We start from the raw sequence: 25079 nt of genomic DNA, 5'->3' as shown, positions 1-25079 counted from the left end.
TCTCTCTCTCTCTCTCTCACCCTCTTGTATTCAACCACCCCGCCCCACTTCTCACACTAGGTGGACGACCATGAATCTCTCCCATATCATTCTCTCTCATCCAGCAACTAGGACTCCCCAGGACCCCAAGCACTTCATGGCAACCTTACGCGACTGCATTACTGCAAGTTGCCCAGCTTTACAAACAACCCAGCCATTGGATCTCTCTCTCTCTCTCTCTCTCTCTCTCTCTCTCATGCAACGATGCAGAGCTAAAGCGACCCCATGTGGGGTGCTTACTACACCAAACGGCGCAGACGATTTCAACAAACTTGCGTGCTAGCTGGATCTTGTGTGGAACTTCCAGCACCAACTCGCGGCCACCACTATCATGCAATCTTCTCACTCTTGCCCACCATCCGCTAATGAGGCCTACAAGTCATATGCATGCACAACCCCAAGGCCCATCGACTCACTACCTTCGTCGGCTCTCTCTCACCCTTTCATTGGTAGCCACACCGGCCATAATACCCGCACACACACAGCCCCTCTTGTCTCTGTCAACTCTTCCATGCACACCACCATCTAACCCTCTTTCTCTACAATGCCGTCCAAATCTCTCTCTCTCTCTCTCTCTCTCTCTCTCTCTCTCTCAACAAGCAAATCTCACTCTCTCACACCAACCTCCTAGTGCTTTGCACCCATGCTCGTGAATACCGGGCTATCCATGGGCATTGACAATGATGACCATGATTTTAACCTTGCAATTTTAGGCTTTTAATTTTAGTCTTTTTTTTAGTGTTTCACTTCGTTTTATTTTTGTACCAAGGCATTGGTTTAGGTCCACAACAATTGATCAGTTTGGTCTCATAGGTAATTTTGACCTTTTGAAGAAGGTTAATATACCATTTCATTTCATTTCTGTCTCTCTTTCCCCCCTCTCCCCCTTTTCTTTTGGTGAATGGTCAATATCAATGCTCAAACCAAACTGAGAGCCCTACCTTTGTATTCAATTGTCCACACGCACGCAAGTTAATGACTTCTTGCCACCTACACATACACACACACACACACACACTTATCTAGCTAGCAATTCATTGGCTAACCCTTGGTTGACTGCTTCCCTCTTTTGTGATCTCGCTCTCGCTATCTGGACGGCAATGACTTTGGTAAACCATGGCTGGCTATAGATAATGCTTGAATGCATTGGTATACGTTATCCACAATCTATTCAATTTGAACAAAATGACTCATGACACACCAATACCGACAAAAATACCTCATTGGACTTTTCCATAGTTCTGTGACTCGCCCACTTGAAATATATCTGCTGATAATATTAGTACTTGGATTATTTCTATCACCCTTGAGTGGTAGATTGGGTATGCCATTTCTCTCTTGAATAACCGGTCTTGAGTTCAACTCTTGTCGGATAGAGCCTTGTGGTCTCTTCGGATATTTTAATACGATGATAAAATCCTATTCTTCTTTTTCTTCTTTAATGGGATTAGCTGAGTTCCCACTTGTTAGCTTGTATCGATAATACTGTTCACACATGGACTCCTTCATGGTGGTCTCCCACTCCAATTGGTTGACTCTAATGTGTGGTTTACAAACACTTACCCTCGCATGCACCTACCCACATGATGGGCGCGTGGTTCTTTGGAATGCTTGGTGCTCAACACACCTTATCTCTGCGATAGACAGCCTTGCGTACATTTGTGCAATCAAACATGCAGCATCGTGCACAGGGCCCCTAGCAAAGCTTGCTCTTGGCTCGTCACAATCTCCTCTCAGCAGCGATCGTTCATCCCTTTGCCTCCCTGCGCATTGAGATCACATGCCTATTTCGAGAGGATTCACATTTGCCTTTGCTGTGCTGCGAATGTGGCTGTGAACCAAACCCGGATGTTTTCTTCACTGCAAGCATTGCTCATGGTCATCCATAATCGGCAGTCCTGGTTCGTGCTTCTCACCATCTCTATGCATCTGTCACGATTTGATAAGCAACACTCGCACACACACACACACACACACACACACACACACACACACACACACACACTCACACAGGTAGATCCACTCAACACACACACACACACACACACAGATTGTAGAATGCTTTTAGAACACACTCACCCATTGGCGAGTATCAACAAAGAGAATACAATCATCACAGAGTGTTGATTATCAGTCACAGATTTCAGCAGCAAGCAAGGTAGCCAGTGCGGCTACTATGGATCAGGATTTCATGATACACACTAGCCCTTTCTGGCTATCGAGAGCTACTAACAGCTTCCATTCTTGCAATAATCAAGCCAGTGGAGTCAACGGCATACGAATCAATCATCGAAGGCATTCTCGCTTTTGTAATCCGTTCAAACACATGACTCAAGCTAGCATTCGACTACACAGGTAGGTGTGCATGCACCTACTTAGAATCTGGTTATATTTTAAGTCTCCAAGACAAGCATGCTAAGGAAATCTTGTTTAAAGTTTTTTTGATATATAGATCATTATACTGGACTATTTGGTGGCTTTGTATGAAGAAAAAGCATTGAAGTTATAAATGTTTCACACATTACATTGCAGGACAGAAAAAGATGTGTTGACCTAGCCTAAAAATCTATCTTAGTGTGTTTTGAGAAAGATAGCAATTTGTCTTTTTGTACAACAATTCATTTTGCAAAATAAGATGCATAAACTTATATACTTAAATGCATTGAGAAATCTATGGTTTAACGACTTTTGCTTTCAAAAATTACGAAGGAATTTGGGTATAAGCCATGAATGGCGAGCCGTAAACCTCCCGTGGAGGGTCTCATTGTGAGATGGCAAAAAATGAATTCTTGAAAATTTGTTCGATTTACAAACAAGATGCTGCCCAGTTTTTGCCAGGCAGATAATGTTAACCGTACCTATTGAGAACTTGGTCTCTTTGATTCAGTGACATATTGACTCCTACTTAGAAAAGCATAGTGACTCCTGCTAAAGTGATAATGACGGGTAAGTTGTATAGATGGTGGCAAAGACCACTTGTAGATAGAATCTTTGGTAAATCTGATATTGCTTATGATTTTTTAACCTAATCCTCTTGTTGAATGCATTAAGAGAGGTTGAGTTCATAGAGCCTTGAGAAAGCTATTTCAAATTGCAGCAAAGTGATGCCCTGAATTGGTTAGATTTGCGTACATAAAACCTTTGGAACAACAAATACACACTTAGTTTTTAAGCATTAGCATAGTGAACATAAATAGTTTTTGGTTGAACATTTGTATCTCATTGAATTTGCAGTCTTTAAAGAAGATTTTTGGTCTATAATCATACAAAAAAAATGTTTGAAGTTTAAAGTGGACGTTGCAACTCGAAACTGGTAAAACATGAGGTTTTTTTGCCATGGTATGAGACAAAGGAATAACATCTATGTTGTTGAATGCCTTAAACCTCTCATGAGGGTCTCCTTGGAGATGGTGATAGCTGAAATTTTTGAAAATTCGTTAACAATAGAAACGAAATGCTATCCGATTTTTGATAGAATTGCTTATATTGTTTGTAAGACAAATACCGAAAGTAAGCTTCTTGAAACTTTGAGACTGACAGGGAATGGAGATAGTTTCGGGGTTTATGTGATTCATAAAATTCCGAATTGGTTTCATAATCATGACTATCACTTGTTGCTATGGGATGCATAACATCTAGCAGGCTGTAAACACACTCTTACATGATAAACCTCGGGTTTTTGGCATAAAAACACATAGATAGGTACCTACGAAGAATTAGGTCAATTTTTGTATCATGCATGGTCGTAGATACTAGCACTACTTTGAGTCTACTCACTGAATATTGGGATACACATGACTATACACTCAGAGGTTACATTACTTATACACTTAACAGTCAATCCTAAGGGTAAGTGGTAAACTAGGTCTACAGGTGTGACATGGATGACAACTGGATCCAGTGTCGACACCTGCAAAACTCACAGACATAGCCAGTTCTAACTGAGTGTTTTTGTATGGATGCAGGTAATATATAGCTGGATCCTTCTCCATGTAGAGGTAGTGGAAGCTCATCCCAAAGGGTGGACACAGAGAGATACAACACTAAGATATCAATTTGTAATGATCAAAGATCAATTTTTTGATCTAAATGACTGTATTATCCATTAGAAACAGAATGTTGTATTGGTGTATATGAAGTGATAATTGAGGTTTATGACATCGTTTTAAAATGTTGTTAGTTAATATATTATTTAATACAATTGTCTAAGTATGGTTCAAATATGAGGGGATTTTCATACTTAAACACACACTCCTTTTTTCCCTACTAGTCTTTGGTCGGACTAGTGCCATACTTAACAATTGGAATTATATAATATATTAGATAGTAATATAGGTACTCCAATTTATCTTGACTTCAATCAAATGGTTTTTGTCAGGATATGGGTATTCATACCCTAAGAATTGGATTGCCTGCTCTTTAATACAAGTTACATTGTTACTAGCTTGATCCACCCAATCCAAAGGGATGGGTCGGGGCTCTTAGCTCCAAAACTGATCAAGCATCTACATGCTTACATATAATCCATATACTGTAATCAATGTCCACCCTCGAGCAGGAATGGAATTTTATGTGATCTTTATCTTGCAAGATCTGAGTATTACATAGTAACCAACATGATGACATAGTTCACAAATTTGGTAGACACATCAACCAAAATCATGAGATGTCAGGTATGTAGTTTTCATAGCACCTTACTCTCCTCCTTGAAGGACCCCTTTATCATATAACAATTGGGTATTCTTACATATAAACCAGGTTCAACACATTACAAATGGGTAATCTTGCATCTAAACCTTTTTAACACAGTAGAAGTGATTGAGCTATAAACATTGAAATTTTCAAAGCGTTTATTACAATTGGTGGGGGATTGGTCCACTTGGTGGACCATCCTCCACCAAGTGGATCTCTCCCCAGGGATGGGGGAGGGCCACACACACACACTTATCTAGCTAACAATTCATTGGCTAACCCTTGGTTGACTGCTTCCCTCTTTGGTGATCTCGCTCTCGCTATCTGGATGGCAATGACTTTGGTAAACCATGGCTGGCTATAGATAATGCTTGAATGCATTGGTATACATTATCCACAATCTATTCAATTTGAACAAAATGACTCATGACACACCAATACCGACAAAAATACCTCATTGGACTTTTCCATAATTCTGTGACTCGCCCACTTGAAATATATCTGCTGATAATATTAGTACTTGGATTATTTCTATCACCCTTGTGTGGTAGATTGGGTATGCCATTTCTCTCTTGAATAACCGGTCTTGAGTTCAACTCTTGTCGGATAGAGCCTTGTGGTCTCTTGGGATAATTTAATACGATGATAAAATCCTATTCTTCTTTTTCTTCTTTAATGGGATTAGCTGAGTTCCCACTTGTTGGCTTGTATCGATAATACTGTTCACACATGGACTCCTTCATGGTGGTCTCCCACTCCAATTGGTTGACTCTAATGTGTGGTTTACAAACACTTACCCTCACATGCACCTACCCACATGATGGGCGCGTGGTTCTTTGGAATGCTTGGTGCTCGCCACACCTTATCTCTGCGATAAAGAGCCTTGCGTACATTTGTGCAATCAAACATGCAGCATCGTGCTCAGGGCCCCTAGCAAAGCTTGCTCTTGGCTCGTCACAATCTCCTCTCAGCAGCGATCACTCATCCCTTTTCCTCCTTGCGCATCGAGATCACATGCCTATTTCGAGAGGATTCACATTTGCCTTTGCTGTGCTGCGAATGTGGCTGTGAACCAAACCCGGATGTTTTCTTCACTGCAAGCATTGCTCATGGTCGTCCATAACTGGCAGTCCTAGTTCGTGCTTCTCACCACCTCTATGCATCTGTCATGATTTGATAAGAAACACTCACACACACACACACACACACAGATTGTAGAATGCTTTTAGAACACACTCACCCATTGGCGAGTATCAACAAAGAGAATACAATCATCACAGAGTGTTGATTATCAGTCACAGATTAATGGGCTCAACAGAGAGAGGTATGGAAGGCCAAGGGTAAAGAAAAAGGTGGTTGATGAATGGCAGGAGCAGAGAGAACTAGCGGCGAAAATCACAGAGGATTTAGCCAAGAAGTTGCCAAAGTAGCCAGAAAGTTCTGAAGCACGGGTCATTCAAAAGATACCAACCCAATCTATTGAGACAGATCAGTCAAAGCTTGGCATACCTGAGACCATGCTGGCTGCAGTACAAGGGATGATTGAAGAGTTGGGAGTTGATAGAGGAACTGGAAGCACTACAATGAAGGAATGGCATTGTGAAGATATGACCAGTTCTTCGAGCTCCGACAACCACTCTGACAAGGAGAAAGAGGAAATTCATGTTAAAATTTGTGATAGAATCCAAAAACTCACTGTGGAATTGGAAGACATTAGAAGAAATTTGCTTGAAGCAGCAAAATTCATCAGACAGCGAAGAAAGGCTGAGGTAGAGGCCATGACAGTTGACTTGATGGCTATTTGAGATGATGAAGTGCCGCTAATTCAGATAGATTACAAAGTCCAAAACAATGGGAACCACTTTCGATTGTCATCTTGGATGGAGGAGCAGGAGTAAACAAATGGGAGTACATCTTCAGGAGAGGATGTGCATTACAATTTGAAGCGAGCACCTTTCAAAGTGCGGATGGCAGATCATCGAGTAGTGCAAGCTACTGCTATGATAAAAAATATGCCGATACGAGTGGGCAAGGCGAAGTTCAAGACCAATTTCCTAGTTCTTGATGTGCAAGGGTCATATGGAATGCTACTAGGGTGCCCATGGTTGCGAACATCACAAGCTGTTCACGACTATGCTAATCGAACTTTGACTCTACAAGGGGCCAGTGTGGCAGAATCCAGATTCAAACAAACAATACTAGAAGCTGGAGAAAGGAGCTTAGACCTAAAGAACTATGCCAGAAGTATAAGATCAAGAAGATTGAAAGAATGTTAGCAGCTCTAAATATTTTTCCCTTAGCAAAAATTGATCTCAATGCAGTTTTACTGAATAAGGAGCAAGCTGACAAACAGAAGAAGCAGTTTCCAGACCACTTTACTTAACTCAATACAGGAGAACGATCAGTTCAGTTAACTCAACGGCTGGAAGGATCAATTGAATCCAGTATGCCTGATGAGCCAATAGATTCTGGGGAGGAGACGTCAAATCAGAAAAGTGGTTTGGAATTCAAAGGGCCGTCTGGGGATTACGCTAAAGAGTCAACCAAGAGAAAAGGCGGCGGGCCTAACTGGTTACTCCTAGATGACCAAGAGATTGAGGAATGGAATCTAGGCTCTGAAGACAACCCAAGGATGATCAAAGTTAACAAACATCTCAACCCAACAATGAAGGAGAAAGCACGCAAAATGTTCCAGCATTACAAAGATGTTTTTGCCTGGGAACTCGCTGATCTGAAAGGGGTGGATCCAGAGGTCTGCGAGCACAGGATACCACTAAATCCAGATGCCAGGCCAGTAAGATTGCAGCGGTACCGAATGAATCCCAATTATGCTAAGAAGGTCAAGGAAGATATTGACAACCTTCTCAAAGCTGGGTTCATCATTGAAGTAGCTAGTAGTGATTGGTTGTTTCCTATTGTAGTTTTCCCCAAGAAGAATGGGAAGTTGAGAGTATGTGTGGATTATAGGAAACTTAATGCTCAAACCATCAAGGATCCATTTCCATTGCCTTTCACAGATATGTTGCTTGATGAGATTGCAGGGTATGAGATGTACAGCTTTATGGATGGATATAGTGGCTACAACTGATTACAAATTGCTCCTGAGGACCGGGGGAAGACCACTTTCATTACAGAGTGGGGAGCATTTATGTATTTGGTAATGCCATTTGGTCTATGCAATGCACCAACCACTTTTCAGCGGTGTATGATGGAGATATTCAATGAGTTTCTTCATCGATTCCTTGCCATATTCATGGACGATTTCACTATATATTCAGATGAGAAACAACATTTACTATTCTTGGAAATGGTTTTCAAGCGCTGCCAGGAGAAGAGGATTTGTTTGAATCCATTTAAATCTGTTTTCCTAGTCTGGAAAGGACAGCCACTGGGACATGTAGTATCCCGCAATGGAATAGAAATGGCCAACGACAAGATCTAGTGTGTTCAACAGGCCAAGGCACCCAGGAATGCATCTGAGTTAAGTTCTTTCTTGGGATATATTGACTTTTATAGAAGATTTGTGCATAAATTTGCCTCCCAAGCTTTACCACTGTATGAGCTCACAAAGAAAACCAGCAAGTTCAATTGGACTGTTGAGTGTGAGGAGAGTTTCCAGAACTTAAAAAGTGTCACTATCAGTAAACCAATCCTTCGGCAACCAAATTGGAAATTCGGATGTTATCTTCCATGTACATGTGGATGCTTCGAGGCTAGCGATAGAGGCGATACTAGCCCATCCAGATGGAAGGACTGACTATCCTGTCTATTTCGCCAGTTGCAGATTCAGCCAGGCTGAACAAGGTTATGCAACCACTGAACGAGAAGCTCTAGGGATGGTTTTCAATGCTACAAAATTGAGGCATTATTTGCTAGGCAAATGCTTCATTTCTATGTGGATCATCAGGATCTCCTATTCTTGATTAATAAAGTCATTATTCAAGGCAACCTAATACGGTGGATGATGTTCCTTATGGAATTTGAATTTTTGATTTTCCATAAACCTGGCAAGAACCACTGTGGTGATGATTTTCTCTCTAGGAGTGCGGAGGGCTATTCTGAAGTATCTTCAAGAGACGAACCAGTGGATGCTGGATTATTTCAATTGGAAGTGGTAGAATCAGTTGATCCTGAATTATATGAAGTATATCAATTTCTTTCTCAGGGTGTTTTCCTAGATGACTGGAAGCAAAACCAGAAGAAGGCTTTGGTCATCAAAATCTTAAAGTCTTCCATCATTGGGGGTTCACTCTACCGATTAGGTGTTGATGGTATTCTTCGCCAATGTGTGCCAATGGAAGGGAGAATGCAAGTTATCTCAGAGGCACATAATGGAGAATCTAGTGGACACTTTTCTACTGATATTACTTACAAGAAGATTTTGCAGGCTGGGTTATGATGGCAAACATTGATATCTGATGTCAGAATCTTTTGTAAAACTTGTGACATATGCCAAAGAATGGGTAGACCCACAGCTGCAGACATGACTCCCTTAACACTAGTACAACCACTCGGTGTTTTCATGAAATGGGGTTTGGATTTTATGGGACCTTTCAAGAAGGTTACTCCCAGGAAGAATAGGTATATAGTGATGGCCACCTGCTATGTAACCAAGTGGGTAGAAGCTAAGGCTCTTCCTGACAACACAGCCAAATCCACTGCAAGAGTTTTATTTGAGAATATTGTCTGTCGCTATGGATGTCCTGTGGAGATTGTGTCGGACCAAGGGACACACTTCATCAATGACACTATGGAGATCCTTTTGGATATGCTTTCAGTCAAGCATCAAAAATCCACACCTTATTGTCCTAGATGCAATGGATAGGCTGAAAGCAGTAACAAGACCATTAAGACTATTCTCACTAAGATTGTGCAGAAAAAGCTAGATCAGTGGGATTTGAAGCTTCAGACTGCTTTATGGACATACAGAACAGCTTATAAGGTCACTACAGGATTAACACCATTCAGAATGGTATATGGCACTAAAGCTGTTGTCCCTATGGAGTTTGTTATTCCAAGTCTCAGAATGGCTGTAGAATATGGGGTAGATTTTTTAATCGCAATCTTAAGAAGCGACTGGAGGAGCATACCCAGTTAGATGAACTCAGGCAATGGGCTATGCTGGAACAGGAGATTGTTAAGCAAAGAAGGAAGCACTCGCATGACCGAAGAATTAAAGTCTAAGAGTTTCAAAAAGGGGACCTGGTACTCCTATATCAGTCCAGATTGGGTCCTAAGAAGCCGAATTTAAAGATAGCCTGGGCAGGACCATTTGAAGTGGACTGGGTTTTCTCCAATGGCACGGTAAGACTGAAAGACCTATCTGGATTACTGCTGCCATGGGTGTATAATGGAGCTAAAATCAAGCTCTACTATTCAGAAGCTAGAGAGCCTTGCCAAGAACAGGGTACTGAGGATCTGGGCATTGAAGACCAAGAAATTCCAGAATCAACTATCTTGGGGCTTTTTTATGTGCAGCCAGTTTCAGTTTCAGAACCAATTCAGATCAGTACTAGTGCAACCAAGCCAAGCTGATACTAGGACCAGAACAGTGGGGACACAGTTATCAGTTTTTAGGCGACCAATGGTCAGAAGGAATATCAATGGTAATAATTTCAATGACGGGTGAAAGTCTTGTCCAATGCATGTCTGCCACATCAGTTGCGGTGCACAAAAGTCTAGGGACGGTAAGTGGTGGAGCTTTTATGGTGCGAATGCGTATAACAGTAAGGCGAGTAGGCATTTTTCCTCGCAAATCCCCTGTGCGACGATTACCTCCTATTGTTCACTCGCCATCGCTGAGCTCTGAAGTGTCTTCATTGCAGCCACAGACTTCATCCTCTGAGGAGACCGTGGATTGTCGTCTGACTTTCCAAGCCACACCTAGGTGCGGTTTTGAAGAATCAAGTAAGTCTTCTTCTTCTTCACTTGCTTCATCATCTTCATGGTGCATGGGTAGGAGAAAACTATCAAAAAAGATGTAGGACACTATCGGCGAAACACAAAGCTCTTATTACTGCAACAAAGGAAAATCTTCCACTCATTCTGTACGACAAAATTCAGTGTTATGTGTTTACTGAGCAAGCTATGGCTCTACTCCAACTGTGGGACTTGCGTGTGGTTCTGCAAGCCACAAGGATTGAGTTCGACACAACCATCATAAGGCAAGTCTTGGACTCTTTCAATGCTGAAGATGGCAGTGCTATGATTTATGGCCAGAAGGTGTCTGTCACACCAGAAAGCATTGCTTTTGCATTTTGTATGCTAAACGGGCCCAAACCATCTGTGCAACTCCAAAGCAGATTTGTACAGTTTTGAAGGAGGATGATGCTGCTAAGAGGAAAAGTTAAGCCAGTGGGCAAGGGATTCCAGTGGCAGGACTGGAAGTTCACGCTGCTTATCGGTTTGTGGCTGAGGCTGTGAGTTTGAAGAATAACCCAACATATGTGTCAAAGAAGCTTTTTGCCATGCTTTTAGCAAAACGACTGGATTCCAAAGTCTCTATCAACCTCTGCCAGATATTTTCACACAATGTGCTTCAGCAAACAGCCAAGCTAAAATCTCAAAGTGAATTCAAGGCTTGGTATGTTTGGCAGTTTCTATACTAGGCAACTGCTCCAGACACCCATGATCCGGTGAGAATGGCTTGGAGTCGGAAGCCATTTTCAATATCCAAAAATATCGATTTGTCATCGGATGAAGAAGATCCAGACAGTCAGTCAACTCCTACTGGACTGAAAAGGAAGGCTAAACAAGATGAACCTAGTGATAGCCGTTTTTTCGGCTCTTTGTAATTGCCACAGTGAGTTACCTCACCCTACCAAAATCACCCAAACACTGTGGCTATCCCTACCATTTCACTGTACATAGGCGTGCGTGAGTCACGGGACTTTTCCCATATCTTCTTAAAAAACCCTCAATTAGCTAGTCATTGGGCTAGTTGAGCCAAAAAAATAAAAATAAAATAAAAATAAAATAAAAAATATAAGTATATTATGGCCCATGTGTATGTAAATATTTCTTTGTATATAGGGCCTAAATAAAAGATTTTTTCATAATTATTCTGGTATTTATTTAAATATTTCTACCTAGGTGTGTGCTATTTATGCTCTGTACATTGCCTCACCATTACCACAATTTTTTCTTACCATTTTTCATACTCTTTATTCCATATAGAAATATTTTCATGTAAGCTTCTCTTATATTTGGTGTAACTCCACCCCAACAAAAATCCAAAAAAACTAGTTTTATTTATGTGTATATTTTTTCACTATTGTGATTTTTCCCTTCCTACATCTATTTTGTTTTTTTTTCTCTAAAAAATTAGAACACCAAAAATATTTATCTTTTTATGGTAGCCTCATAATGAGAGAGATTTCTTTTGACCCCTTTATATTTTTTCCACTTATATTATTTATATTTGACATGTACATATTTTTTAGACCCCTCAATATTTGATTTTCTTAGTTGTACTATTCACTTATATCATAATCTCAACAATATCTTCAATTATAGACCTACCAAATAAGGTCAAGGGTAGGTGGCATGCATACATGCACTATGGAGGGCTCACTCTTGGAGGTATTCAAAAGAATCATCCAAAGAAGGACCCCACAAGGACCTTGTGCAGTGGAAAAAAACGGTCGGTTTTGCTGAATTTTTAAAGTTCACTTGCTCTCCGAATTTGAAAAGGTGATACAAACAAAAGTTGTAGCTCGTGGGCTGAACTTTTGCCTCAAATTTTTTCATATTTTTTTGAGCTACGAGCTGTGAGCTATGATTTTATTAGTGGACCCCAGTTTTCCCATGCTATGCAGCCACACTCTCTCTTCCACTTTATCATTTTCCTCTTTCACACACACTTCTCCACTCATCATCCCCACTTCTCTCACCACTCCTCTCTGCACCCTACTCACCTTCTCCTCAACCTTGAAGAATAAGAGAAACCATGGTGAACTCATACCTCCCACACACAATTCCATTCCAAAATTGACCACCTAGTCTCATTTTTCCTCCTCCAATTTACCCATATCTATCAAAAAAACCACAAAATTCAGCCTCTTCTCTTAAAAGACAGCATCATGGTGGTTGATTACTCAGCTTCAATTACCTTGTCTCTCAAGGAAGGTCAAGAGTGGAGAAAAAATGTACCGTCAAAGCTAGTGGACCGTCAACAAGCGTCAAAAATTGGCCCTACTCAAGACACTTGGAGCATCAACCTTGTAAGAAATCCACCTTTTCTTACCTCTTAAGAGTTTTTCTTCCTTATTTGTATCCTACATGGATACTCCCATTGTAAATATCCAATTCCATTTGTAAATTAATACTAACTCTACTAACACTAACCCACTATGAAAAGTCCTATCACCTCCATTTCTCTCCTCTCTCTTTCCCCACCAACTTCTTGATAATTCCAAGCAAAAGAAATTAGATAAATTGCGGAAAATCTAACCCAACCATGGTTAGAGGAGTAACCCTAGCCTTCAAAATTGCTATAAAAGGAGGGTGTAGCTAGCACAAAAAAGGGGGGAGCCATAAGCAAGAGCACTATGCTATAGCTTGAGAAGCCAAGCTCAACCTCTCTAGAAGGAGCTCTTGAGTGGAAGCTCATTGTCTTATGCATGTGCATGTGTTGTAATAGGGGATTAGCAAGGGAACTCTATGCCATTGTAAGAGAGAGAGTGATCATTCAATTGAGAGTAGGAAATCTATCATTTCTCCTACTAGTGTAAGCCCAACATCTGCTGAATCAAGGAGGGTGGATTTGGACTAAGCTTGGATACTTTGTCTCCCTTCCAACGTGAAGTAATGGACAACAATGATGCGTAAGTGTCTTGGTGTTTTTTGTTAAGTTCTTGATAGCTTGTCTCTGGTGTTGTCATCAATCTAGCCATAAATCCCACATACTGTAAGAGGGCGACAGGGTGGAGAGGACTCCCCTGGCCTTAAGACAGTGATTGGGGTGGCTTTTCTTGTGATGTGTTGTGGTGAAATTTACGCAAGCTATGTTGAACAAATACTAATCTCACTTTGATTTGTCATGACAGGTTTGTAAGAAGGTATTAGTGCAACAAGCACCCCCTTCCCCCTTCTCTATCTTTCTTACATATATATATTTATGTTTGCTTGATCATTAATGATACACTTCAAAGCAGCCCGAGCACCATCTCTCTCTCTCTCTCTCTCTCTCTCTCTCTCTCTCTCTCTCTCTCTCTCTCTCTCTCTCTCTCTCTCTCTCTCTCTCTCTCTCTCTCTCGTGTTTTAGTGTGTGAGAGTGTTCCATTGGTGTTAGGGTTAGTGTAAATTCCTTGCTTGTTTGTGGGTTGCTCTAACGATTCTCCTCTTTTGCGTCCTAGTTCGCTCTTAAACTAGGTGGTGCCCCTTGTGTAGTTGGGATTTGGCTGTGGGTTTGTTGTTTTGGTTTGTGTTGTGTTGTGCCCCAGCCCCATTGAGCAGCAGGGGATCCTTGAAGGGTGTCTAGAGGTTGCTCTTCTTGTTGCCCGCCCCGGACCGCCTCACTAGCAGTTCAAAGAAGCCAAGGATGATACTGACTAAGGGCAGTGCTCTCCTGAAGCAGCTGGAAAGTCAAGTCAAAACAGTGTCTATTGACAAGACTCCAGTTAGCCAGACTGAACAACAAATTGACAAGACCACAGGTGAAATCAACCAGTCAGCAGGCCAGATTTCAGTAACCACCAGTACTTGCCAAGATCAGACAGAAAAGGCTAGTCCTGAGAAATCAGCAGACCAGGTTGATAAGGGCAAAGGCCCAGCTTCTCCAATACATTCGGCCGAGTTTCCATCCCATACAATGAAGAAGCCCTGCACTTGACTAAGAAAGACAGGTTACAGTAGCTGCAAACTCATCCACTCAAGGGACGTCTCCTGTTGCAGAAATCTGATTATACTGCGTTACCTTATATGGCTCCTGTCATAGTCTATGAGCCAACTGATTATGACCCAGCAACAATTAATGATGGTTGTGCAGTACCCATTCATTCATCATGGAATACTATTGTCAATTGTATGGGACAAATGCTGGATGCTGTAGGGTCAGAAGATGAAATAATTAAGGTAAAAGCTGAATTGAGGGAGGCTGAGGAGCAGATTGAAAAACTGGAGCAAGTGAGAGCATCCCAAAACTTGCACCACACTCTCCTTGAAGCTCACTTAGATAGGACCATTCAGAAATTACAAAGTAAGCTAGCCAAGGTAGAGTCTGAGATGCAGATCATGCAGGAAGAAAAGGCTGAAGCACAACGAGCTGCTGATAGGTTCGAAACCATGTTAAGAGTGAAGCGCTTTGAGTTCAACTCTTTACTGCTCCGCCACAATGCTCTGAAGACCACACTAACAGAAAGATAAATCTATAATAACCTGGCCAAGATCTTCAATCTATCAAGCAATGCTATTTTTGATATGGATAACTTGAAGTCTCTTATGGAGATGATGCAGAGTGATTTGCAGGATAAAGTTGCTGAAGATAACAGTGCTCTGATAAATCAAGCTATCCTTGATTACATTGAACAGCAGACTACCATTGAGAAGATGAGGATAAGGAAGAAGAAGTAGAGAAGGAGGAGGATGAACCAAACGAAGGGCATAATGATGATGATGGTGCCTCTTCTCCATCTCCACCTCCAGGACCTTGTACTGCTGGTACAGGGCCAACTGGAGGAAATCAGTCACAGGTAGACCAGCCAAACCAGTAGGAAGGGCAGCAGTCGTGCAATCAACAGCCAAAAGAGCAACAACCTAGCAACACTGGAAATTCACCGGCACACCAGTCACAACACAATAGGGATGTTAAAGGAAAAGGAAAAGCTGTGACTAAGGAACCAACACGTGATGAGCAACATTCATTACAGCTCATCACGCTGAAGAAGAGATTGAGACATCAACAGGCTCCTATAACCAGGCGGTATGTGGAGGATGATGATCTTATATCTGATCTGGAACGCTTTCAGCGGCTGTATGTTGGAGCCAGGGAAATGGTTGAGCATTGAAATCAGTTGCTTTCCATGATCAAGAGGCTTGCCAATTACCTACGCATCCCAACACAATACAACTGTTGGAAAGGGTGCATGAATGGATACTAACTGCTGATGAGAGAGTAACCAATCCACATTGGCAACGACAGTCTACTGCAGATTGTCACTCTCTGGGTATGGAATTAGAGCTTCTGTTGGGAAACAAGCCAACATATAGATGTATGAAGGATGTCAAGAATCAATTGAAAGAGGTCTTAATGCAAATGCAGATTGCTAGGGGAGTTCTGGATCAAAGGGTGCGGACCATTCTTGAAGACCAAACTGCCACCAACAAGGGACCTCAAACTTGAATGTCACTGGGAGAACAGGCAACTACTCTCCGGAAACTGTTTCAGCTAGTTAGAGTAACCAGAAAAATGATGCAGCAAGAGAACCAGGCTGTCCTTAACTTCTTAGAATTTGTGCCTGATTCCCAAGTTCTCTTGTATGCTTTACCAGCAAGAGAGGCAGAGTTGCCAAGATTTTCTCTAGCACTTTACCCTCAACATCTAGAACCAGTCGATCGGCTCACATATTTCAAGATTACTGATGAACTTCAGGATTGGTATGAGCGATCGACTGTGGAATGGAAAACTTGGCAAACACTGTTCAACGACGCTCTCCAACTGAATGATATCCAGGAGCTGAAAGAGGAGGTGTAGAGGATCAAACTGTGTATGGGCCAATGGGAAATTTAGATCAGAGGCCTCACTAAGATCACCAACCAACTGTTGCAACTCACTGTGGAGTCCTCTAAACTGCCTGAAAAGGGCATTACGGCTAAACCAGGCCTGGGACCACAGTATAGAGAGATGGATGAGATTCTTTTTGAAGATCGGATCAAAACCAATCAGCCTCTCCCAGAAGGATGGATCCATACAGCCTTGCATTGTCACAAACTGGCCAGAACTAGGATCACTAAAGGCAGACGTACGCTCTATGATCCCGACACCAAAACCTATCATCCTCTCACGCCTTATGAAATGGAGATGACCACAGAAAGGTGGGGTTAGCTTGAGCAGGAGGGCATTTATAGACTCATTCAAAAGGAGAATGCTGGCACTGGGACTTCTCAGATGCCATCCAGGCCAAAGGGTAAACAGAAGCGGGTTCAGTGGAAGGATACTGGGTAGTTCCATCTCAAAATTTGGTCAAGGATTTTTCCTTCTTCTCAGCTAGAAGGTTGATATCAGTCTGTGTAGATGATGGGAGCTCTACACTGGCCTTTTCAGCTGCCTCTCACAATCTTTGTCTGGCCATTCTATCATTGGTTAAGTACCATCCTTGAAATCAGAATCAGACGGTGGATTTTTTTTCTCAAAAATTTTGGACTCTTGCCAAAATTCAAGAAAGGAGGGAAGGATGTAGATGGCTGGGACACTCTCACTAGGTGGGAACCGGATCCTGTGGGACGAACAGTGGATCAGTCATTAAATACCCCGGCAGTTACCATAGTAAAACATATAAATAGGACCCATTACATCGTAATCGGGTTGGCATAAGTCGCAGGCATGAATTGAGTCATTTGTTGGCTGTACATCTGTTAAGCTTTTGATTCATAATCCTTAGCTCTAAATTGTTCTTGAGCTACATCATCTTTATTGTAATCTTTCATATGGAAATCCCAAATACAACAATACAGTATATTCCAATCATACATACTTTGTACTCATTCTCTCTGAGTCTGAATCTGAATATGAATATCATTCTCAATACTTCAATCTGATTTTCATTCCAGTAGATGTATTCCAGTTTAGTTTCTATTTCCTTGACCAGTCTACTGTCTGAACTAACACATCACCAGTAGTTGTAAACTTCTAACACTAGAACCAGCTATCTAAGAGAGATCAGCTCCAATTCCACTCCTATGCCTAAAGAGGGCAGGACTCTCCGCTCCACACTTTGTTATGGAAATTTATGGCTATTGACACGTGTAATAGAGTGCCTACAGCTCGTGAGGCAGGACTCTTTTCTTTACAATAACGTTTATGGATGTCACTACATGTGTACTAGAGTGCCTATGCTTAGTAAGGCAGGACTCTCCATGGTTACATTATATGTGGAACTTGTCCCCCCACATTTGGTATGGATTGATATGAAAGTATATGATGAGTTGGTATGGCAAGGTGGAAGGGTGACATATGGTGGTCTTTTTGGAACAACATTTTTGACCAATGTTGCACTCCGCACCTATGCACATTTACTTCATTTTTTGCACTCCCATCACACCATATGCATGCTACACATTTTTGCACTTTTACATTGCTTCCTACTAATCATTACTACTCTTTTGGTTTTTAGCTACTCATTTTGCTACGCAGGCATGTACCTAGCATCTTGTACTTTGCACGGGACCCCACCACTTGTGTACCTTGCAATTGAGGATTACTTGCTTTCCAAACCTCGGAGTATGTTATGGATAAGGGAACTTAGGATTTGTACCATGTGTACCTTGTAAACTAAGACTGTGTAGTAGGCATTGATCTAGCACATTTTATGTACATTTATTACTCAAGTTCTCATTACCAGCTATGACCATTTATGCCCGGCGAGCCAATGTGTATTCATTTTTTAGCATTGAAGAATCTATAAATAAATACGTGCAAGAGGGAAATGCTCACTCTTGCATGGGGGGAGATTGCACCAGTTCTTGTGTCTTTCTTATCTCCTCTCCTCTCTTCTCTCTTGCCATGCCGATGTAGCACTCCGCTCTAGGAAGTGCATCCACACGCGCCCCTCACTCTCCCTCTCTTAGTCTCCCTCGGTTTGTGTTTAGCTCGATTTTGGATTTGTGTGATTTGTCAGGTATGCAGATTTGTTTGTTTATGGCTTGCAGTGTGCTATTTTGGGATTTTGCAGGGCCACCTCCCATCCGTTTGTAGCAATTGCATATGCACAAAAAAGGGAAAGGGTAAGTATGGTAGAGCTATTTTTAGTGAAATAATGTATACTTGCATATTGAAGACATGTAGCATCTATACTACTATATCATGGGGATTATTTCAGTTTCATCTTATTATTCTCTCTCTCTCTCTCTCTCTCTCTCTCTCTCTCTCTCTCTCTCTCTCTCTCTCTCTCTCTCTCTCTCTCTCTCTCTCTCTCTCTCTCTCTCTCTCACACACACACACACACACACACACACACACACACACACACACACACACAAGAAGTTTCAATGACATAGAAACGATCTCAAAGATCTATTCAACAAGTCTTGAACCCCATACCTATTATTCAAGATGGAACTAAAATAACCAAAGTTCAAGACCTGTTATTCCAACTTTCTTCTTCTTCTTCTTCTTCTTCTTCTTCTCTCTCTCTCTCTCTCTCTCTCTCTCTCTCTCTCTCTCTATATATATATATATATATATATATATATATATATATATATCAAACACATAAACACACACATGAGATGAGTTTTTTTAATATATATGCATTCTCTCTCTCTCTCTCTCTCTCTCTCTCTCTCTCTCTCTCTCTCTCTCTCTCTCTCTCTCTCTCTCTCTCTCTCTCTTCTCCCCCTCCCCACAATAGTGCCACTTGATTAATTCAATTAATTATAGAGAATTAAGTGTAGTGCCATGCATAGGATTTTGCACAATGAGTTTTTCCGGTTTACCTTTGTATGAAGTGGGTAGCAAAGAATTTCCTTGAGCACTTTCTAAAAAATATGTATAGCATATATCCCCCCCCCCCCCCTTACACACAAAATATCATATTAACTTCTTTTAGAGGCCAACATGACCTATGTGATACAAATGTGTGTGTGTGTGTGTGAGAGAGTGAGAGTGAGAGAGAGAGAGGGGGGGCGGGCGGGGGGGGGTGAGGATTGACAACAACAGAGAGATAGAGAGAATGTGATGTGTATCATGGGGAGATGTATAAAGATAGACACACACATGTACATATACATATACATATAAATATACGTATACATATACACACATACACACGTATACATACACATACGCACACACACACACACTTATGTATGCACACATGTATATACTTACATGCATACATAGATACATAAAGATATTCAAAAGAGAGAATTGAGTGACCTTGAGAGATATTGTATAGGATTGGCCATTAGAAACTGTTGTTAAGAGCGAACACGGGTTGCGAGATGGTAAAATGGAGTGGTTGCCCTTTTGGAGCTGAGCCGCATCGGCAGTGGACTTCACTATGTGTAGAAAATTTACTATTTGATATTGGCACTAGAAAAAGACTCATTGCACATAGCGCCTTTGAAAGAAAAACCAAAAATGGTGTTTTCACCTCCTTTAGCCTACTCCCGACCTATTGCCGAGACCCCAACGTAATTGTTGCATTTTTTTTAATCTTAATGTGCAGAGGCTTTCATACACATTGCTGAAACAACTATGCCAACCAAGCAAAACAAGAGCAAACTCAGCAACTCATCCAACACTATAACAAATTTTTGCAAGCTGCTTTAAAAGGCAGTTGTAATTGGCACTAATAGACAAAAACACAAACTAAGCATTCAAAATCAATCTTCCCTGAGGGAGAATCAAATATCTACAAAAGAAGCTTGAGTATGAGACTAAGTTGAACTAAGTTGAAAGAGATAGAAGCAATGGTGATGATAGACACGGTAGACCTAATAGTAGAACCGAAGTGGTGAGAGTTGGATGCAAGAAAAGCCACCACAAAAGAAGCAGCAGTGTTGTCAATAGATATCTTGGCCTTATAGCTTTCACAAGGGAACTTCATGGCAAGATCTAATTTCCACGCTACATTAGCATGTTCTTCACGCGAACAAGGGCAAAAGAAAGGTGTTTGAATTTCTTCGCCATCATCATTTAATCCATAGAAGGTGAGTTGGGATCGCTTCCTCGTTTGACACGCATGATCTTTTGTCACTATAGGCTCATGTCTTCTTCTTTTGACTAAATCTACTGCTTGTAGATTCAACAAAGACTACCCACCAGAGCTGGAAGTAGCTTACGACAGTTACACTACCACTTTAACCTTTTTTTCTTCTTCTCCCACCTCCATTGTGCCTTCTTCTATGCCTTTTCTTGGCTTCATGGACAAGTCATTGTTGATGCTAGAAACACACTAACCGTGGTGGGTATGTTGATAGAACTTAAGAGAGTGCAATTGAGGCAACAAGACCTTAGTGGTAGAGATTTAAATGTTGGTGAAGGACATGCTATTCAACAAGATGATCAAGGATAGTGATGCTGGGAACCCGGTCTAGAGAGAGATGAAAAAGTGGCTATTCATCATGATTAGAAGGCAAGCCAGTGCTTGAGCTACCTCATTTGAGTGTGCTCTGATGGTCTCGTGTGTCCCGTTGATGCATGCAAAAGAGACCATAAAGTTTTGATTATTGCAAGGAGTTAATGAGGGGCATGTTGGTGGGGGCAGGGTGGGGCCAAGTGGATGCAAAGTAGCACAGGGTAGTAGCGGCATCAAGTGAGGGATTTTGGCATTACAAGTGATGAAACTATCGGCTTCACGGTAGAAAGTTGTAGAAAAGATGATGATGGAGATTGCAATAGTCTGATCAACATGATGATGGAGATAGGGGTTGACATGATTGACATGAGAGAAGGCATGACACACAAAGATACCATGGCAGAGAGGATGAATATAGAAGGGATCATAGCCATGGGGGTGATGATCAAAGGACTCACAAAGAGCATGATGATCAAAGGGATAGACACAATGGATATGCTGGCAATGATAGTGATGATGAACGCAGAGACCAGAGTAGGAGGGATCAAAATGATAGAAACCCTAGCTCTTCAAAAGGGTGTCAACCACAATAGCTTGAGCTATCTAATGTTTACCAAGGTAGGATTTCATGTATCATGAATTATGTGGGAGAATCTATAATACAAAAGCCTATTGGAGGGGGGACCGGCTCCACATAAATCCGGTCCTCAACTGCTATCAAGTTCTCTAATTCTCTCTCTCTCTCTCTCTCTCTCTCTCTCTCTCTCTCTCTCTCTCTCTCTCTCTCTCTCTCTCTCTCTCTCTCTCTCTGTCTCTCTCTCTCTCTCTCTCTCTCTCTCTCTCTCTCTCTCTCTCTCTCTCTCTCTCTCTCTCTCTCTCTCTCTCTCTCTCTCTCTCTCTCTCTCTCTCTCTCTCAAAAGTATTGTTCATGCCAAGTTAATTAAGTATAATGGTTATGTCGCTCACTCTAATTCTCTTAATTCCACTATTCTCAAAGTTCACGGGTCATTTCCATTACATGTCTTCTATCCACTTGGCTAGCTCTTCTTTTGAGTCTACCGAGGTGCTTTCAGACTTTAATTCCAAAGGTGGATAGCCTCGATGCTTCCAATACATTTTGAGTAGCCTCAAGTTGTGTTTCAGGTATATCAAGCGGCTCAGGTGGCACAAAGTCTGCTACTACGGATGTGCTTGGCACATTGTCTTTAGCTATTTGCAGGTCTTTTATCTACACATTAGGAAGGATTTGGGGGTGGCCTCTATAAAAACCTCCACTTTCACAAGATAGATGGGGAATATAAAATTATCTCTCACAAGAAATTTGGATCCGATCTCCACTCAAATTCACTCACCCTTGTACACACAAAACCTTGCCTGCACTTGACTAGCTTCCCTCTACACTACCATAGCCCATTTATGCTAAATTGCACTCAAGGAAGAAAAAAAGAGACTAAATTTTGGAAAAAAAGACAAAAACCTCCCAAGGAAAACCTCTGCACTTTTGATCAATAAAAGCCATAACCTCACACCATCTTAATATCCCTTGCATATGCTAGATGGGCTCTATAGTCGCTCCCAGCCATGCACATAAACCCAATAAAAACCATCCCATCAAGAGCCATACAAAAAGTCATGATGTACAATTAAAAAGTTTAGAAAAAACCATGGTGATGGAGAAACACTTTCTCATTCACAATGATAACAAAGGGTTTTCACTTCCAAACCTGAGTCGTAGACACACGTGTACAAGGGAGCTCCACTTCATGCAATTTTTATCATCAAACAACAAGAAGAGGGGTGAAAGTGAAAAGTTCACCACACATGTTCATGACCCTCTTGATAAGAGACACACTCTCCAATCAAGGCTCTAGGCCCTCACACACACACACACACACACACACGCACACGCACACGCACGCACACACACACACACACACACACACACACACACGAGGGAACCTCGATTATACAATAACACCAAAAAGTGTGGCTTCTCTCACTGACCACTTCCATATTTCATTTAACAACCACATGCATGGTATACCGAGAACTACCTCTCTTGATGAAGTAAAAGCCCATGCACTTGTGATATCAAACATATCTCACTTACCTCTATTAAACACATAGCATTGCATGCCATCATATGGAAAAAACCCATTCTCAAAATTGTGAAAATCAGTATGATACCTCCCAACATATCTATCATATACCTTGTTATAAAAGAGAGACCAATGAATTGGCTACCATGTTCATACCAATGCCAGCCAAAGCAATTCATCTCCCACAAGCTACTAGCTTGACAGTCATAAGCATGTGATGATGAGGCATCAAAATATTATTCAAAGGCACCCAATATATTCATCACATAAACATCAAGGCATCGCTCACATTACAAAATACATTTCAATCTTGCTTGGCATAGCTAGAGGCAAACTATCATCAAAGCCTTGTCTCTAGCCATCTACAACAACATCATTTCTCATAGCATCTTCTTTACTTTTCTACATATCAAATTCAATCATAAGAAGCATATCATCAACCACCATATAAGAACTCTCAAGGAATATGTGCTCTTTATTTCTTTGCTCAACATCATTAGAAATGTTCTTTGTCTCATCAAACAAGCTAAACAAAGACACAAATCTTCATGTGACACCATCTCATGCATACAAATGGGATATTTATCATCCTCAAATAACTCCACTTGCACATCATCAAAAGATTTATGAGACACCAAAGCATTATGTGTAGCACAAGAACTTTCATCACTAGTAACAATTGTGGATGGCTCATCAAACAACCCATGTGTAGAGACAAAGTTTTCATCAACTAGAAGCATAGCATGAGAGTCTTGTACACCATGAAACTCATCCACATCAGGATCCTCATACTCAAGAGAAGATTCTTTACAGTGAACAACACATACATAATCCAAAATTGATGCTCCCACAACTTTGCACACGATTGCATTTTCATCAAGTAGGTCATATTTAGACACAAAGTTTCCATCCATATCAACATCACTTTTACCCATGGGATTCAAACTAGTTTCCAAAGCACAAAAATCAGCATCTCCAGCATCAAGAGGAAAATCCATAGAATCATTGATGTCTACATCATATATATTCACCACATGTATGCCAATTTCTTCCATGCAATCACATGCTATAGCACAAGTGCATATGCTTTATCTTTGGCTGTGCATCCAAACCTTCCATAAGCCTTATCTTCCTCTCTTTGTTGTTTTGTAAAAAACTTGTAATGCTTTTTGAATTCTTCAATTCCACATGAAAATGCAAGGCAGGTTTCAATTTGCTTATCAACATTTCCAATTTGCTTATCAACATTTCCAACCTCTCAAATTTCATGTGTGTACCATGCAACTCCTTCATTGACATCACTTTATCATGCTTCACACACTTTTCCCATTGCATCCAAACATCATTAAACCTCTTCCAAAAGCAAGAAACAAACTCATCTTCTTCACCTTTCACCAAGCCTCATTTGGAATTGGCATCACTACATATCTTTGAAGAAAGGCTACTTTTAAGAGTGATCAACAACTCTTACCCTCATCATACAAGCTCTTATACCACATATATGCATCACTCTCACAAAAAGAGGGAACATACGCAACCATTCTCCTTCACAATCATTCCCTATCAATAAACATTGCAATTGTATTTGTCTGAAGAACCTTCTTGGGATTTCACCATCTTCACTTGTAAACCTTGGGGAATTCACGACAGCAACTTACAAGTGTAAGGTTGCACTTGACTCAAGGACAAGTCTTAACCAAAGAGCTAAAATAGATCCATAGTAAGGGGCACCAAAATATGTGAAGGATTTGGGGGTGGCCTCTATAACAACTCCATTTTCACAACATAGATGAGGAATAGAAAATTAGTTCTCACAAGAAAGTGGATGATGTTCAACCACATTAAAAAAAAAACCATGGTAAAAATGGGGAAACACTATCCCATTCACAATGATAACAAAGGGCTTTCACTACCAAACCTAATTTGTAGACACACGTGTGCCAGGGAGCTTCCATCACCAAACAACAAGAAGAGGGGTGAAAGTGAAAAGATCACCACCCATGTTCATGGC

The sequence above is a fragment of the Adiantum capillus-veneris genome, chromosome 25 (genome assembly GCF_014529385.1).
Source record: "Adiantum capillus-veneris isolate H3 chromosome 25, ASM1452938v2, whole genome shotgun sequence".
NCBI lineage: Eukaryota > Viridiplantae > Streptophyta > Polypodiopsida > Polypodiales > Pteridaceae > Adiantum > Adiantum capillus-veneris.
This window is presented reverse-complemented; position numbering follows the sequence as displayed.